Below are 17,316 nucleotides of genomic sequence, written 5' to 3'. Positions count from 1 at the left end.
GTAGTGCTTCCCGAATTAGAAAATAAAATGACCGTCCGGCTTCCCTAATAAGAGGAGAATCTGATAAAGTTAATTATATATTATCTACAATATACAATTTCAAGTACTAAAATTTTAAAACACCAAATAACCTCTAAAATAATTAGAAACGGATAAATGAAATGTTCTTGGAATCAAAATGATTTGAAAGATGCCCCCGAGTAAAATAAAAGAGTCTTAAAACCCTATGCCCATAAACAAAGCACTCATGATGTAAGAGGTTTTTGATGTCCTTTCCCAAGGCAAAAGAAAGATTTCATATCCCTATGAACATATACATAAATCTTAAACTATTTCTCAAATTCATTTCAAACTTGTTCATCGACAAAAAAGACTCAATCGATTTGGTCGTGCATCAATCTGTCCACAAAAAAATATTCAATCTATTTGTCCATGTCATGTTAGATCCACAGAAAATGCAAGAAGAGAATTATTGTAAGGCTTCTACATATCATCTTAATGGCAATCTCGTTTTAGAAGATATAATGAATTTAACAACAAAAATTAATAATTTAGCCTTTTGAACTTTACCTAATAGACCCATTATAAAGCTCCCCTCATTGGTTCTTCCCCTCCAATTGCGTTTCTTTCTCATCTCTTCCCTCTCTTTGTTTCTTTCTTTCTTTCTTTAAATCTTTCTTGTTTCTTGGAGTACTCTCCCAATACCATCTTTGCCTTACCCGAATCACTTTCCCCTTCTCTCTCAGTGATTTTTTCATTTTTGGCTCAACCGCTTCCTCTCACCCTCTTATATCTAGCTCTTGGGTTCCCCTCATTTTTCTCTTTCTTGAGCAAGCAGAAACCCAGACCCGTCCTCTCTCTGTTCACTTGCCTCTTTCTCTTTTCACGTATTCCAACCTTTTATCTTTTTCTTGCTCCCAAAACGATGCAGTTTCTTTACTTTTTGTTGGAGAAAAAAAAATTAATTAAGGAAAAGAACCAATACCAAATACAAAAAGATATTTATAGGTACAAAAAGTAAATTAAAAGTTTCGTCTAAATTTTTCTCAATTAATGGAGCATACAAAAAGATAGTTTCAATAATTTTTAATTTCCATAAAATATTTAATTATTTAGAAATTTTAAATAACATGCATCTTAAGAGTTGCATTTTAATTTATGTTAAATTATTTTTCTGGCAGAAGTATATTTGTGTAGTGTATGTATTAGTGGTTTGTCAATTTTTTTTTTGGGCTTAAATTTATGTACTTTGTTAATTAATTTATACATGTATATTAATAATAATAAGATTAATAATAATTTAATTTTTTTTAATAAGAATTACGAAATGTATTATTTAAACTAAATTATATCCTCGTAAAGAATTTTATATTTAAATAATTTTAAAAATACATAAATTTTTAATATAAAAATATAATACAAAAATTACTTTAAATAAAATTAAATATTATAAAAGCCAATTTGGTTCAAATTGAAAATAATCAAATATTATGTAACCCCCAAACCCAAAATTTGGCCCGTAATAATTTGATATTAATGAAAAAAAGGTATTAAAAATAGTTTTATTGTTATTTTTATGAAATTTTTGGAAAATATGGATTTGGGGATGAGTTTGAAAAGAAATCTGGAAAATTAGGTAAAAACATAATTTTCAAAAATATGGCAACGTTAGCAGCACAACGAGTCAGAACGCGCCGCGTGGCAGACGTGCTGACATCGGTTCCACGTGGGCATTGCACGTGCTTGGTTGATCCAACAGCCCATACCGCATCTCGCGCGCACGAACGACTCAGATCCGTTTTCTCTTTGGATGCGATCGGATGGCTGGATTTGATCACGATGGACGATCTGAATTTGCACACGTAATTGGCCTAAACAGGCATCGAATCGGACTGTCCTCCTCGCTCCACAACGATGCGGATGAACGATCAGGATCAGGGGAGGAGAGGTATTTAAACCTCTCTTCAGTCGACCTCAAAACCCTAGCCGACAACCCTAACCAGAGAAGAATAAGGAGGGTAGCTAGAGGGAGATCACGTCTGGATTGGCTTTACCATCTTGTTGGGTAAGGGTGTAATCTCTGCCTTAGATGGGAGATCTGACCTGATTCTGATTTCGCAGGTACTCTCTCGCGTAATACTAGCCACTTCCACATATGCGGCAGTTATTGTTGAGGCGATAGTAGAGTCGGTCTCCATGATCCTTGCCACAGTGCTGGTAAGTCTTAACACGTCCTGTTGCCAGAGCCTAAGAAGGAGCTTCAGTCACAGACTTATGTATCTTATTTTGCTGAATCAATGCAGTTGGTGGTGGCCTACGATGTGGAACCCGGGGTTTGAAATTGCCCACTGCTGGAGGGAAGATACGAAAGTTTCTCTCTATTAGTTGTGCCTTGGTTAAAATCACTGAGTAGGTGCTAAGGTTGAATACATACAGCTGTTGCCTGATCTTAAGACGGAGGACATTCCCAAGACAGCCTTCAGAACTAGGTACGGATACTATGAGTTCCTGGTTATGCCATTTGAGCTAATCAATGCCCCAACCATTTTTATGGACTTGATGAATAAGATTTTCAGGCAGTTCCTTAATTAGTTTCTCATAATATTTATTGATGATATCTTGGTATATTCAAACAGTAGAGAGGAACACACTCAGTACCTGACTTAGGTTTTACAGATTCTTAGGAAAAAGAAGTTGTATGTAAAATTGAGCAAGTGTAGGTTTTGCCTCGAGCAAACTACCTTCCTATGGCACATAATATTAAAGGATGAGGTGTTAGTAAATCCTGAGAAAGTTGAGGCGGTACTTGGTTGAGAGAAATTGACTTCAGTTAAGGAGATTCATAGCTTTTTAGGAAAGACAAGTTATTATCGTAGGTTTATGGAAGAATTTTCAAGTTTAGCCACTCCATTGACCCGATTTATGAAGAAGAATATCAAGTTTGAGTGGAATGAGAACTGTGAGAAGAACTTTACATAACTCAAAATGCTGTTGACTACCGTACCAGTTTTGGCTCTACTGAGTGGGACAGGTAGATACACAGTGTATAGTGATGTTTTCTACCTATGATTGAGCTGTGTTCTGATGCAGCATGAAAAAGTCATAGCTTATGGATCCAAGCAGTTGAAAAGTCATGCAAAGAATTACTCCATCCACGACTTGGAACTTGTTGCTATCATCAACGCCTTAAAGACCTGACGCCATTACTTGTACGGGGAGACTTTTGAGATTTATACAGACCATAAAAGCTTGAAGTATATATTCACTTAGAAGGATCTTAAAATGTGTTAGAGGCGTTGGATAGAACTCCTCAATGACTACGATTATAAGATCTTGTATCACCCGGATAAGGGTAATATGGTAGCCGACGTGCTCAGCGAGAAAAGTACAGGTATATTGGTTCACTTAATAATTTCTGAATGCAGGGTGATAAGGGTTGCGCAACAGATACAACTTCATAATTTGAAGAGAGTTACATGTTTGGCTCATCTAGCTGTCCAACCTAAACTGATTCAGAGAATATATGAAGTCCAATTGATTGATTTCACCATATCAGCTCTCAGGAAGGATATAGAATAGAGAGTAAATCCAGAATTTCGAGTTTCTGCCGATGTGTTGCTCAGGTTTCAGGACATGGTGTGTGTCCCAGATGATAGTGAACTAAAGAGGGATATTATGACAAAAGTCTGCAGCTCAAAATTTATCGTGCATCCCGGAAGTACTAAGATGTATCAAAGTATGGGACCCCAGTTTTGGTGGAGCGGGATAAAAAGAAAAATTATTGATTTCATCTCCAAGTACCTTGTATATCAACTGGTTAAGACAGAGCATCAACACCCAGGTGGGCTACTTCAGCCATTACCAATCTCAGAGTAAAATAGGAATATACCACCATGTATTTTATAACAGGGTTACCTAAGGTACGCTCGAGGCATGATGCCATCTGGGTAATTATTGATTGACTCACCAAGTTCTCTCATTTTTTGGCCATCAGAATGACCGATCCTTTAGACAAGCTAGCGAGAATTTATATCCAGAAGATAGTCAGGCTACATGGAGTTCTGGTAACAGTGGTATCTGATAGAGATCTAAGTTCACATCTCAGTTTTGCTCAAGTTTTTAGCAAGCGATGGGAACGAAACTATCCCTCAGTAAAGCATTCTATCTTTAAACATATAGACAGTCAGAACAAACAATTCGTACACTAAAGGATATGTTCAAAGCTTGTGTTCCAGACTTCGGAGGACATTGCGGCGATCACCTGCCTCTGATAGAGTTCGCTTACAATAACAATTACCAAATAAGTAACCACATGGCTCCGTATGAGATATTGTATTGCCAACCCTGTAGGTCGTCGATTTCTTGGGAAGAAGTAGGTGATAAAAACTTTTTTAGCCTAGACTTGGTAGAGGAGACCACAACTAAGGTAGTTAAAATCAGGAAGAATATCCAGACAGCTTAAAGTATACAAAAGAGTTATATGGACACCCGGATGAGAGATTTGGAATTTAAGAAGGGCGATCGACTGTTTCATAAGGTCATCTCCTTTAAGGGTATCAGAAGGTTTGGAAAGATGAGAAAATTAAATCTTCGGTTCATTAGGCCATTTGAGATCTTGGACAGGGTTGGTACTCTATATTAAAGACTACTAGAAACTGTTCCCAAGTGACTAGAATGGACACGGTGGCCTGCTTCAGTTGCCACTAGTGACCTGCCTCACCCACGAGCATGTTGGTGGCAAGAAAAACATTCTGTTCAGGGACCACTCTAAGAGTTACGAAGACCTTCTCTATCTCTACTAACTAGTACTCGTATAATACCTGGACCTAGAATTTGGCCTGGGATTAATTTTAAAATTTTAAAATATATATAAACATATAATTTTGAAATTTATAAATTTTTATTTAATGTAAAATTAGGAAAAAAAATAGGTTGATAATGAAATTGAAAATAATTTTAGAAAAAAATGGTGAAAATTTGAGTTTAAGGGTATTTTTGAAAGAAAAATCGAAAACTAAAAGTCAAAATGCAATTAAAAAAATTACACTATGTAGGACCGCCTAGTTAGCAGTCTCGATGAACTAGAGCGCGCCGCGTGGCAAGGCACGTTGACTCGGTGCCATGCAGGAGGCCACGCTGGTAATCCGCGTGTTCGCGATCAGAAGGTCCGGATGCGTTCCCGTGCGTGTGTATGGTCAAGATCCGTTCCCCCCTCAGGTGCGATCGGATGGTCAAAACTAAATCGCGATAAATGGTTCAGATTCATTTCTTCTTTAAACGTGATCGGACGATCGAGATCAAACGTAATGAATCGCGCAGATTTAAGGGAGACAAGTATAAATATCTTGCATAACACCGAACCCAAACCCTAGTCGCCAGCCTTCTGCAGGAGAAGAAGAACTAGTCGCTGGAGAAGGGAGCCGACTACCGCCACGCATGAGCTACCTCTGACTGCCAAAAAAGGTAAAAATTCTTCTATCTGCTCGGAATTTGATTTCGAACACTCCCATGGCCAAATCGAAGAAAAAAGAACATCGAATGAGCCAAAAATCACAGGCAAAGCCCAGCAACGCAGCCACGGACAAAATCGAAAACCACCTCCGATGAGCCCCTTCCCGTCTTCCGTTTCGTGCAATTTTTTCACCATTGTGTTCATCGTTCTATTTTCTACAAGTTGACTAAAGAAAAAGGCTCAGCTGTGTAGGTGATTCAGCGAAGCCGCCGTAAAGAAAAATCTCGCTACTGGTACGTTTTTATTTTTTGACTTTTTTTGGCCAACCGAGACCCCCTAATGTGTTTTCTCGCAGGTATGGGCACAAAACTGACCAAAAATAGCCAGAACTGGCCAAAAACAATCAAGATGAGGCAAACCACCGTTGTGGGTGCCGCTGTGCCGAAATTTCAAAATTGACCGAAAAAAGGTTTTTAACATCGATTTTAGATTTTTTGGGTACTTTTAGGTATGTGAAGCATGTTTTAATATCTGCATGAAAATTCAGGAAATCCGGATATTACCACTAGGTGCAGCTGAAAGTTCGGTATTTTGAATACAAATTCATGTAAGAATCATAGACCTTATTTCTTATTATGAAATTGAAGCCTAATAATTGATAATATGATATTTTGTATAATTTAGAAAACTTTGAGAATAATTACAAGTTACTACTGGAGCTAGAAGCTGGCTAATCATTTATTTGTTGTCCTATTTAACTGATTGTTAAATTTACAACTTTAAATATATGATGATATACTGAAATGGTTAACTGATTCAATTGTGCTTCTTTGACATATATATTGCTTGTCATGCATGATTACAGTTGATAGTGAAGTTGGTAATTAATATGTAAACAGAAAATTGATTGGTCGTGTGAATTAATGAATGATAGCTTTATTAGATATCCGGAAAGATGGTGAACGGACTAGGTACATACTAGATAGGGTATCGAGAATTGGTATTTTTGGCGCTCATACCGGAGGAGGTATAGGGATGGCTCGATTCACCTTCATACCGAATGGAGTATTGAGGAATAGTATTTTTAGCGCTCATACAGAGCAGAGTATGGAGACGGCCGGTTAGAAAATAATTTTGAATATTGGTTTACGCATAGTGGGACATTCCAATGGGCTCCTAGGGATATCAGTAGTCAAATAAAAAGGGAAAGTTATTGTTCTTACTCAATTAAATATGAGATTAAAATGTTATTTGGATTATTGTCTTTGTAGGTGGATTTTAGAAATCTCGCAATGGTAAATGCATGCAATAAATGGTATTTTTATGATAAATTAATTTTCTTAAATCAAGAGCTCCATTGGTTGTTTTTATAATTTTTACCAATCTTCAGTTTCTGTATTAGTGAGTAGTGTGATATTCTTACTGGGCTAGTGTAGCTCACCTTTTCATTAACTATTTCATATCAAGAGAAACAAGATCCAGATCCCGATCAACAAGAGGGTTGTGAATAGTTTACCACTCGGATTCCCTTCAAAAGCTAGTGAAGGTCGTCCTAGAATGCTCAGCATATTGCCTTTTATTTATTTCCTTAATTTTGTTTGTTCTTTTAGAAGGGTTGTTCTCGTAGCCCTATTGGGCATTCTAAATTTTTGTGTAATGAATGTAAACCCTAAACTCTATTGTTTCACTTCCGCATTTAATTCATGATTTTATTTTCTTTTAAGTTATGGGCCTTTATAACTCGGCCTCTTTGAAAAAAGATGCTCATGCAAAAGTAGATGAGTTTAGTCTCTCATAGCTCTTAATGTAGCCTAGTTCCATCATGGGTGGAACTGGGTCCCGTTGAAGAGGGATTGATTATGTTGGGGAGGGACCGAGTGGCCCTGCGGTGGCACCTAGTTGTATGGTGGGGGCACAAGATTGTACTATGGCGGTGTCAGATGATATGGTAGAGGAGCAAGGCTGTATCGGGGTGGCACTAGATCTTCTTGTTGCAGGGATGGCTCATACTGTGGCAGTGGTTGAGGGTCAGGCAGCTCCCTCTTTTCTTCCCGAGCCTGTTGGGCAGAGATAAGTCTCTCTAGCATCTTAAAGAGTCGATCGACATCCTCTCGAAGCGACCCATCCCGGACTGCTCAGTTTAGTGGGAGTTTTCCTCTCCTCATATCCTTGTACTTCTATTTCACAATAAAGAGTTGAGTGTCGGGTTGTATTTTAGTTATTTAAATCTTTGTGCAAGGAATGGTTTCGAGGAACGCAACTCTGATACCAACTGTAAAGTCCCAAAACTTAAGAAAATAAAAATATCAAATTATATCAGCTATAATGGGAAGTAATTTAGAATTTACAGTTCACATTCCTTACACGGTAAATCAGGATACCCAATAGGGTTACGGGAATGTCCCTTTATAGAAGTTCAAGTAATGGAATAAATAAATAAAACAAAACGAAATAAAAATCATATAGAGTTAAACCTTCGCTGGGCAACTCTGATGGGATTCGAGAGGTAACCTCTATTCACAACTCTCCTATTGTTTAGGATTTGGATCTTGATCTTCCTGATCTAAAATAGTTAAATAAGGGAATGAACTGAGCTACACTAGCCCAGTAAGGATATTGCACTTAACATCGATACAGAAAATCAAATGTTAGTAAAAAATCATAAAATAACTAATGAAGTCATTTGTTTTCTTAAATAAATTTATTTAATATAAAAACATAAGTTTTATACTTACCTTTATGAGTTTTTAAAACCGACCTATAAAAACAATAACTAAAATTGTATTTTGATTACATATTTTGTAACACCCAACTATTTTCATTATTTTATTTTATTTTTATTAATTCTATATAAATATAAAATATCTATTAATTGAATTTAATTTAATTTATTTTATTTTAATAATAAATTAATAATAAAAATGGGTAAAAATTGTTTAGGAATTTAATTGAAAATAATTTTGGGAAAAAAAGGAAGAAAATTTGGATTATTGGAGTATTTTTGAAAAAAAAATCAGAAACCAGAGGTTAAAACGTAATTTAGAAAAGTTGTACCACGTCAGCTGCCCGGTCAGGAGCCCCGACCAACCAGGACGTGCTAGGTGGCAGAGACGCTGACGCGGAAGGGAGCCACGTAGGCGATCCGCGTGCGCGCAATCGAACAGCTGAGATCCGTTCCCGTGCGCACGGACAGCCTAGATAAAAAATGCGCACAGACGGCCCAGATTGCATCGCACACGGACGACCCAGATTGAGTCGCGCATGGATGGCCCATATTGAATCGCGATGAACGGTCCAGATTCACTCCTTATTTAATCACGATCGGACGGTTCAGATTAAAAGAGATGGACGGCTCATATCAAAAGCGGATGAGTATAAATAACCCCATCCGCACCCAAACCCTAACCCTAGCCGCCAGAGCCCCTCACCGGAGAAGATAGCCCAGCCGTTGAGGAGCCGACCGCCGCCACCTGCCACCGTACCGGAGTAATTTTCGGTTGCCAAACGAGGTAAAAATTCTACCATTTGCTCAGAATTTGATTCTAAACCCACCTATGGCCAAATCAGAGCGAAAGCATCGTCCAATTGGTCAAAAAACGCCGCCGAAGCTCACCGATACTGCCGCTGGGTGTTTTGGTTTTCGTCTCCGATAAGGCCCTTCCCGATTCCCGTTCGATGTGATTTTTTCACTGTTGTGATCACCGTTTTCTCCTCTACAAGTTGACCAGAGCAAAACACCCAACTGCAATGTGAGCCGGAGGAGCCGCCGCACCGGAGAGCCCCACCGCCTGTGAGTTTCAGTTTTCTACGTTTTTCCGGCCCACCGAGTGCCCTAAGTGTGTTTTCTCACAGGAACTGATGTAAGTTTGGCTGGATTCGACCAAAAACTACCGAAAATAGCCAACTCGAGGCGGATCATCGCCGCTCACGGTGGCGCCATCGCTGGAGCACAGCGGAGCTGTCGTGCCGGAATTTTGAAATTGGCTGAGTAGACCCTGGATATGATTTTTGGGTTATTTGGGACATGTGTAGGTACTGTAAGCGCGTTTCAGTTCCTAAGAAAAAATTTAGGGAATCCAAGGATCGCCCGTAGGCACAGTGACAATCTAGTTTTCGGCATCAAATCAAGTAAGAACCCCTCACCTTATTTCCTATCTTGGAATTAAAGTTCGAATAAATGGTAATACTGTATTTTGTGCAAATTAATAGATATGTATAATTAATTAAGGTTGCTAATGGAGCCCGAAATCGGACATTATTCTCTATCGATTCCTGCTTGATTTATTTTACAATTTAAATGCATTATGATATCTGCTCTATTCTATAGTTTTAAATACATGTGTTACTGTCTTACTTAACCACTGCATAATTTTAGAATTTAAGATATGATTGTATTACCTGGTACATGTTTATTGTTTATGTGATTATGTTCAACTTGGTAACAGAGACTAAGGGAAAACAGATAAGGTGACAGTCTCACTAGATATCCTAAGAGATGGTGGACGGATCAGGTTCATAGAGAACCCTACCGTGAACGTCGTCTCATACCGGACAGGGTATGGAGACTTGGTCATTTGGTGCTCATACCAGACGGGGTATGGGGACGGCCTACTTCATCCCCATACTGGACGGGGTATTGAGGTTTAATGTCTTGGCGCTCATATCGGATGGGGTATGGGGACGACCCTGGAATTAAGACTGTTAAGAAAAATGGTTCACGTATAGTGGGGACACCCCTATGGATCCCAATGGATATTAGTAGGCTGGTGAAAACGAGAAACGGTGATAATAAGTTATTGTTAATGAATACGAATTTATGATATGTTTTATGTTACTGATTATGCATGAAATTGTGATCTGTATGATATTATTGTCTTTATAGGTTGTTTTCACAGGTTCTCCAAGGATAAGAAAAAAGGATAAGTGGTTTTATTTTAAATAATTGTATTAGTTTAAAATTTGTGCTCCATTGGTTGTTTTTGGTTTTCTACCAATTTTTGCTTCTGTGATGGTGATATAGTGTGATGTTCTTACTAGGCTAGTGTAGCTCATTCCTTATTTAACCATTTCAGATCAGAAGGACATGGTTCCCGAGCCCGATCCACAAGAAAACGGCAAGTAGATGCTAGATGCTTTATAGTTTCCTTTATTTTTCTCATTTCTCGTGTTTCTTTTAGAGAACTTATTTCGTGATATTGTTTAGTATTTTTAAGTTATTGTGTAAGGGATGTTAACCTTAATCTTTTGTTTCGCTTCCGCACTCAGATTATTATACGTATTTCCTTTTGAATTTTCAGGGCCGTTACATATTTAAATGAGCAATAACAATAAACATACATGCTTATCAACATCTCTTGGGGTTCATAGGGATATCCCCCTATGCGTGAACCCAATATCCAATTTATTGATTGACTGACCGTCCCATACCTCATTAGGTAATAGGTGTCAAACATACCACCACCTCAATATCCTGTTCCATATGACGGTGAACTATATCTCTCAACACCTTTCGGTATGATCGCACTCTCATACTGAACGGGGTATTGAAGCGGTGGTATATTTGGCGCCCATTACCAGTCAAGGTATGGGAACGATTAGTCAATCGAAAAATTAGATATTGGGTTTACGCGTAAGGGGATATCCCTATGGACCCCCAGAGGTGCTGGTAAGCAGGTAAGTTTATTGTTATTGTTCATTTGAATATGTAATCAAAATACAATTTGAGTTATTGTTCTTATAGGTCAGTTTTGGAAACACATAAGGGTAAGTATAAAACTTATGTTTTTATATTAAATGAATTTATTTAAGAAATGAAATGGCTCCGTAGGTTGTTTTATAATTTTTTTTACCAACCTTTGGTTTTCCGTATCAGTGTTAAGTGTAATATTCTTACTGAGTTAGTATAGTTCATTCGCTTATTTAACAATTTCAGATCAAGAAGATCAAGATCCAGATCCTGAATAGTAGGAAGGTTGCGAATAGATATTACCTCCTGAAACCTATTAGAGTTGCCCAGCAGAGGTTAATTCTATAGGATTTTTATTTTTTTTTGTTTTAATTATTTATTTCTTACTTGAACTTCTATAAAAAAACATTCTCTTAGTCTTATTGGGTATCCTGATTTACTGTATAAAAAATGTAATACTTAAATTCTAAATTGCTTCCGCTTATAGTTGATATAATTCGATTTTTTCATTATCTTAAATTTTGGGCTTTTACATATTATATGGTGATTTAGCTTGATTTTTTGAGGAGATAATAACAAAGCATGAACAAAAATTAGCAATAAATAAATTTTGTTACCACCAACATGTTGATTTAATTGTTAAATTATTTATTATACCTAACTAAATATTGTGAGTTTGAATCTTACTAAAAATACATTATTTCTTACTCTTTTGATAATTTATAGTTTGATATTAATTTATTAATATACTTAATTCAAATGAATAAAGACTTAATTCATTAGTGTTTTGATGAAACTGTACTTGTTAAATTAAACTTTATTATAACGAGTCATGATTTAGTCACTATTATACCGATTAAAATAAATAAATAAAAAAATAATAACAATTTGGTATAAAATTGTGCAAGAATAATTTCCAAAAAAAAAAAACTTAATCATTTCACAATTGTAAGAAATGATATTTTTATTTCATTATTATTATTATAATTATCATATTCTAATTTTGTCCAGTATAAAATTTTAATAATTTCAAAGATGAAAATTTGTGTGAGTTTTAATTTGACATTATCATAGTTGCTCCTCTGTTAATTACTATTTATTATTAATTTTTAAATTTTTATTCCTATTTCGTAGTATTCTATTATCATGTTAAGAAAAAGAAGAGAGAAAATAAAAAAAAAAAAAGAGAAGAAAAGGAAAAAATTCAAATTCAAAGAAGAAGGAAAAGGAAAAAAAGAATTTTTTTTTAAATAAAAAAGTATCATCACCCACGACACAAACATATAATTGATATAACAAATATTGAATCTATAACTTAGATATAATTGTAATTATAAATTATGAAAATAATGAAGCTCAGATTTAACACTAATATCTTATTAAATTAAAATTTTATACCTTCGTACTTCAATTTAACTTGTTTTTTATTATGTATATCACAATTGTATATTTATTAATTAATAATTTTTGAATATGATTAGTTTACCATTTTAATATATATTATTTATAATAAAATAGAATATTGTTAGCAAATTTTAAAAAAATACTAGGTGTGACATGGTGAAAATAATATGAAAGTAACAAGATTTAACAACGACTATTTTTGTATTTTCTATAAAAAAATATGAATGTTTTCTCCTGTGATCACAAGAAATCAAAATACCGATAATCATAGAACAAAACAACATAAACAAACATCATTTCCCTTTTCTCTCGCCCTGCATAACAAGGTTTCAGTTTGACTTCAACTTTCCTTCACTTCTCTACCTGCCATCACAATACATCCTAAACATGATGTGAACAGCAAAATATAAACATCTCTGATGATATAGCAGAAAAAAGTTCTCAGTAGAATTTCTTGCGATCACCAGCTTTCTTAACAGTTAGTGGTGTCGTCCTCTTCATCAGAAAGAAGTTCTCACTAAAATTTCTTGAGACTACCAACGTTCTTGGCCTTTAATGGAGTCATTTTCTTCAGCTTTCTTGTTATGCTCATCTTGCATAATTAATTGACTGCATCGAACAGACAAGGTTTGTGTCATTTTGCATTGCCAATCGATCACCTTAATGGTTTCTGATCATACCCGTTAAAATCTCGGTCTCTTCAGCCAGCCTTGTTTTTATATGCATTCATTCTTCTTGTTATTGCTTGTTCAGACAAACGTACCAGAAGCTTTTTCTGGTTTACTCACTGCATTGTAGAGGTATATATATATATATTTTTTTCATAAAGATGGAAAACTTTATATTCTTGAATGAGGTTGGGAAGGGGGTATTTGGAAGTGTGTATCGAGCTGTCGACAAAAGGAGGGGCGAAATTGTTGACATCAAGAAACTGAGAACTCGTTTCAATAATTGGAAAGATTGCTCGAGTCTGACGGAAGTGAAATTGCTTCAATGAATCAAACATCCCAATGTGGTAAATCTGAAAGAAGTGATAGTGGAAAATAATATCATTTACAATGTGTCAGAATACATGCACTGGAATCTTCATAAATTGTTACAAGAAAGAAAGCGCAGCAAAGATTGACAATCAAAGGCTGAAATTTGTAACCGGTGCTTTTTAAGTGTTTAAAAGACTAGCTCACGTTTATAATCAATGAAATTTTTACAGCGATCTTAAACCTAAAAATTTCTTAGTAAATAATTGCAATATTACAAAAACCAAAACATTGTGATCATTTACCAATATATTTCCAAGCTTAAGATCGTGATAAAAATATCTTTGATCATGAATGTTAGCTAGTTCTTGAAACATTTGGAAACACCAGTTATGAATTTTGGCATCTGATAATCGACTTTCGCTGCACTTTTTTCTTTGTAACAGTTTGTAAAGATTCCAATGCATGTATTCAAATACACTGTTTTCCATTATCACTCCTTTTAGAATCATTTGCGTGTTAAGCCAATGTAACAAGTGAAGTGCATATCTTTAATTCAACTACCACCAGGCTTCATTATACTCTGCCGCCAGGCTTCGTCCCAAAAATAAACAAAGCAGTGCAGTACTGGGTGCTGGATAAGGAAATAAATCCACCACCAGGCTTCCCAAACAAAAGGCGAATTACATGAGAATCAGATGACGAAACTAATCATATCTTACCTACAATTATACAGTTTAATAGGCTAGTAGTTACTCAATTACAAAATGCTCAACTTAAAAACTTGCATTTCAGAGCTGGTCTGCATGAATCCTGGAAAAAACATGAATTGCCAACTTGCTAGCTATACGGCTAAAGTTTCTTTTGTAAAGTTGCAGCTCTGAAAAATTCTTCGTAAAAATATCATTGATAAGTAATGCAAATTATTCATGTATTTGTATATAATATCTAAGGTTTTGAATGGACAATTGTAACACAAAATGGAGATTAATGGTTAATTTTAAAAAGAAATTATCTGATTATACAATTTTTCTCTCAGGTAAATTACTAAAATTTTTCATATATAGAATAACAAGTTGTATCTGAGTCAACTCAGCACATGATGTCACACTTGGATCAACTGAGTTAAAAATAGTGCTGTGTTTGGGTAACAAGAAAATGAGTAGCTGTTCGTCAAGCAGCAAATTCCCATAAGTCATTCTCATCCGAGCCTACTCACCTGTTTCTGGTTTCTTACTAGTCAAGTTCCTAGATCCTTCCTTCATACTTATTGTAATATTTTCACATTTAACTTTTTGTATTTCCTTGATACAATGAGAATTCAGTGATGACCAAGTCTCCTGTTGGACCCAACCAAGTACCGATGACCTCCATGGATAAGTAGCTTAATCTTCCTTCTTCTTCAACATATCCTCTTCTGCTTCTTTTTCTTCCTCTTTTGACTTGCTCAAGGAGCCAAGGCCTTTCGACTCTGGAGGAAGAAGATGAATTCTGAGGATTCAGTACCTCAACAACTCAAAGGTGTAGTTATGATCACTCCTCCTCCACCTGACAATCCATCATTAGGCAAAACCGTTACTGCTTTCACTCTCAGCAATGAGAATTTTCAGCTGACGTGTCAGAGCCATGAGAATAATCACCCTGATCAAGATCATGATCCTGATCAAGGCCATGTTCCCAATTCAATCACCAACACCACCAATAGCCGAATGCTAATTCTCGTTCTTGAGGGGATTCGAGGGTACTCCGAGGAAGCTCTTGAGGTTTCTTGGTATCTCTATTTTGCGCCCTAGTTCTTTACAGGTGTTTCTTTTCGGATATATTTGGGGAGTTCAGAAGATCTAATGAAGATGAAAACCCAAAGTCCTTCGTGTTCCCATTGTATCAAAAATTGGGGATCCGTGAGGTGTCGGAGGAGGATTTGGAACTCAAGTTGGAGAGATTTCTGGATGTGGACATAGGATATTTTGTGTCTAAAGTTGATAACCAGGTTATAATAAAACTCAGGTAGACTTGAAAACGTAATGGGTTCGAAAAAGTTCATTGAAAGAGACTAATGTTGGGTTAGAAAGTGAAACAACGAAGCAAAACCATTTTTAACACCTTGAGTCATTTTAGGAAGTCTTCTGGAGCACGACAATTTTAAAGTACAAGATGGAGAAGTTTAGACAAGGTAAAAGACTTCAAAACAAGTTTGAATGACCCTAAAAGGGAACCATAATTAAACCCAAAGAGTAAACTAGAAAAACGAATCCCCTTACGGGATTTGAAGATCTGAAAACATGATGATCGAAACAAGATCCAAATTATAAAAAATGATTTACGAATTTCAATAGATTTAAGTACTACTTGAGGAGCTATTTAAAGTGCCAAAACGTTGGAACACCGAATAACCTTTAAAACAACCAGAAAAGGAGAAATGAAATGTTATAGGAATCAAAATGATTTGAAAGCGATGCTCCCAAGTAAAATAAAAGAGTCCCCAACCTCTATGTCAAGTTTGAGAATAATGTCCATAAACAAAATACTCATGATGTAAGAGGTTCTGGATGTCCTTTATGATCCAAATAAAAATTATCCGGAGGCAAAAGAAAGATTTCATATCCCTATAAACATATATATATATATATATATATATATATATATGTAGGCCAATTCAACCTTAGCTAATTCTCAAGTTCATTTCAAACTTAATTCATGTCTCCCAAAGAGGTTACGTCAACACAGAGGACTCAATCCGTTCGTTCATGGATCAGTAAATCAACCAAAAAATATTCAATCCATTTGTCCATGCCTTATTAGATCAACAGAAAATTCAATAAGAGAATTATCATAAGGCTTCTGCATATCATCTTCATGGTAATCTCATTTTAGAAGACATAATGAATTTAACAACAAAATTAACAATTTAGGGTTTTGAACTTTGCCTAATGGATCCAGACCAAAGGTCCCCTCACTGGTTATCCAAAGGCTCCTCCAATGGCGTTCCTCTCTCTTGGTTTCTTTCTTTCTATCTTCTTTTCTTGTTTCTTGGAGTACTCTCCCAATTCCTTATTTTCCTCAGCCGAATCACTTCCCCCCTCTCTCTTAGTGATTTTCTTTCTTTGTGCTCAACCTGTCTCCTCTCACCATCTCAGTTTGTTGGTCCATGGCCTCTTCACTCTTTGTTTTTCCCTTATAAACCCCTTTATCGAACCCAAAGAAGGGTTCTTTTTACCTGGTTCCTATTCTGTCTTTTCTTGCTCTAAACGATGCCGTTTCCTAAAGTTTTTGTTGGAGAAAAAAGGATTTTGAGGATAACTATTTTCCTTTCTTGCTTTTAAATGCCAAGTACAAAAGGATATTTATAAATATAGAACGTAAACTAAGAGGTACATCAAAATTGTTTTTAATTAATGGGCATTGAAAGAGAAACTTTGAATGATTTATAATTTTTATAAAATTATTTAATTATTCAAAAATTTTAAATGATATAAAAATTATAAAAAAATATGTATTTAAAAATTATATTTTAATTAATTTTTTCTATAGCCTTCTTTACTTATATTTTTAATAACTTTATTAAAAAATTGACTACTATTATAACGATATTCTGTAATATAAATATCATTATATGAGAAATTGATCGTCAAAATGATAATTGACATAATAGAAGTACAAGATATCAATTCTTTTTCCATATTAGAATCTTTAAAAGAGTTCTATGGAATTATATAGATGTTTGTCTCTATTTTGACTCTTGTATTGAGAATCGCAACAGGTGTATTAGTAATTGTGTGATTAGATGGAAATATATC

The sequence above is a fragment of the Carica papaya genome, chromosome 9 (assembly GCF_054855325.1).
Source record: "Carica papaya isolate Zhongbai chromosome 9, ASM5485532v1, whole genome shotgun sequence".
NCBI classification, from domain to species: domain Eukaryota; kingdom Viridiplantae; phylum Streptophyta; class Magnoliopsida; order Brassicales; family Caricaceae; genus Carica; species Carica papaya.
This window is presented reverse-complemented; position numbering follows the sequence as displayed.